The following is a 2,739-nucleotide window of genomic DNA, read 5'->3' as shown; positions in this document are numbered from 1 at the left end:
ATGGTTACTATTTTTTTTTTCTTAAACTCATTTGAATTTTCCCTTCCTGCATCTTCTCCTTGTTGTCTCTTGTCCTTTCCTCCCCTTGGCCCCCAGCCAGACCATCCCATCTACGTTGACCGAGGACAATCACAGCCTCACCTCCAAGCACAGCCTTGCTGGGATCTCCTGGGACCACTCAGGCAGGCCATGGTGGCCGTCTCCAAGCAGAGCTATGTGCTGCAGGTCCCTACCTGGTCTCAGAGGAGAGCATATGGAGACATAACATGACCCAGGGCAGAGCCTGTGGGCTGACACCAAGGCAGAGCTGGGGTCAGCAGGGCTGAGAAGAGAAGCTCCAGCAGCTCCTTTCCACACCCAGGCAGGGAGTGATGCACCCAGCAGTGCTCCTCAGAGAGGATGGTGACACAAGAGACAGGGAGCACCGTGAACTGTGGTAGTGAGCACTGAGAATCTGTGCTGGGTCTGGGGGTCCTGGCAGGTGGTGCTGATGGCTGCAGCCCCCAAGAGACCCCCAGCCCTGCTAACAGCAGTGAGTCCCCTCCACGACTGTTGGGAGCTTCTGGAGTGTCGTGGCTCCCATCTGCACCTCATCACTGAGCTGGCCCAGCCCTTGGTGCCCTGGCCACTATGGCCTTCCTGTTCAGCAGCCTCCCACCAGTCACCAGCGCTGCCCAGCCCTCATCCTGTCCCCCCAGGGTTAGCAGAAGGCCGTGCTCTGGGGACTGCTGGTGCCTGGGCCTAGGGAGAGAGGCCAGGCAGGATGGCCATCCCCCCATACAGGTGGTGAGCCCAGCAGGCAGACGGAGCTGGTCACATTCCAAGATCACCCCTCACCAGCATCATGGAGAATGGCCAGTGCTGGAAATGGCTGGTATGAGGGGCTGGGTCTGGGAGGAGTTTCCTGTGACACTTTCTCCTCTGGGTTCAAGCAACAACAAGCTGGGCTGCATCTTTGCACTGAGGCACCCTGTTGAGGGCCACTATGGGAGGAACATGGTCTACAGGCCAAGTAGGCAGCCTCAGGGCCTCCCCTGCATGCTCCCTGCCAGCCCGGCAGAGGACCCAGGAGAGGGCTCATCCTCCAGGGCTCACAGCTGGATGCCCAGTCCTCTGGCTGGGCATGGAGCCTTGTCTGGGGGTGACATTTGGGGTAAGGACCAGCATTTGAGGTTGGGGAGATTGTCTCTCAAGGACATGTGCTGGGGACAGGGTGTGAGGGACAGCAGCTTTGGAGGAAGAGCCCAGCCTTCAGGCACTGCACCAGGAAGAACCGACTTTATTACAGAGATACTGTGAGGGAGTCACCTCTGACCCAGTGTTGGACGCAATTTTATATGGGCACCAGATGAGACAGAGCAGCCCCAGGAAAGGTGGAATGAATCCAAGCATTTGTGCAGCAATATGATAACTACTACTACTACTAATAATAATAATAATAATAATAAAGTGAACAAACAAAGCTCAGTCCTGACCTGGGACACAGCGGGAGTCATCTCTGAAGAGCAAAGGCAATGTTACCACTACTGAAAAATGTCCATGAAATCACTTTCCTCAGGGCATCTTTGAGCTCCTTGTTCCTCATGCTGTAGATGAGAGGGTTCACTGCTGGAGGCATCACCGAGTACAGAACAGCCACCACCAAATCCATAGCTGGGGAGGAGATGGAGGGGGGCTTCAGGTAGGCAAACAGGACAGTGCTGATAAACAGGGAGACCACAGCCAGGTGAGGGAGGCACATGGAAAAGGCTTTGTGCCGACCCTGCTCAGAGGGGATCCTCAGCACAGCAGTAAAGATCTGCATGTAGGACAGCACAATGAAAATGAAACACCCAAAGTCTAAACAGGCAGAAACCACAAGAAGCCCAACTTCCCTGAGGTAGGATTCTGAGCAGGAGAGCTTGAGGATCTGGGGGATTTCACAGAAGAACTGGTCCACGACATTACCTTTGCAGAGTGGCATTGAAAATGTGTGAGCAGTGTGTATGAGAGCGTTGAGAAAACCACTGGCTCAGGCAGCTGCTGCCATTTTGACACAAGCTCTGCTGCCCATGATGGTCCCGTAGTGCAGTGGTCTACAGATGGCAACATAGCGGTCGTAGGCCATGACTGTGAGAAGACAAAGTTCTCCTCCTAAGAAGAAGAGAAACAGAAAGACTTGTGCAGAACATCCTGTGTAGGAAATGGTCCTGGTGTCCCTCAGAGAATTGGCCATGGATTTGGGGACAGTGGAGGAGATGAAGCCAAGGTCAAGGAGGGAGAGATTGAGGAGGAAGAAGTACATGGGGGTGTGGAGGTGGTGGTCGCAGGTGACAGCTGTGATGATGAGGCCGTTGCCCAGGAGGGCAGCCAGGTAGATGCCCAGGAAGAGCGAGAAGTGCAAGAGCTGCAGCTCCCGTGTGTCTGCAAATGGCAGGAGGAGGAACTCGTTGAGGGAGCTGCTGTTGGACATTTTGCTCTCTCTGGATATGGGGGACTGTCCAAGGAGGAAAAGACAATGACAAGTCAGGAGGGAATTCTCTGTTCAAAGCTCTTTCCTTCTCTCACAGACACCCCCCACCAACACACACACACACACACACACACACACTGCTTTACCCATGTCTGGAGTTCAAATTTGTGCTAGCTGAGTGTGCCATGAGGAGCATGGACCTCTGCCCACAGACTCCAGAGGGGTCAGTCCTGCTATAGTGCACAAGGGTGGTTTACATCTTCACCTCCAGTTCTGAGGCATTTTGA

The 2,739-nt window shown here is 54.3% G+C and overlaps 1 pseudogene; it reads right to left on the bottom strand.

The window, feature by feature from the left end:
* Nucleotides 1–1,522: 1,522 nt before the first annotated feature.
* LOC136996112 (olfactory receptor 14C36-like) lies at nucleotides 1,523–2,452 on the bottom strand (annotated as a pseudogene).
* Nucleotides 2,453–2,739: the final 287 nt, after the last annotated feature.

Source organism: Apteryx mantelli, unplaced genomic scaffold (assembly GCF_036417845.1).
Source record: "Apteryx mantelli isolate bAptMan1 unplaced genomic scaffold, bAptMan1.hap1 HAP1_SCAFFOLD_20, whole genome shotgun sequence".
NCBI lineage: Eukaryota > Metazoa > Chordata > Aves > Apterygiformes > Apterygidae > Apteryx > Apteryx mantelli.
This window is presented reverse-complemented; position numbering and strand designations above follow the sequence as displayed.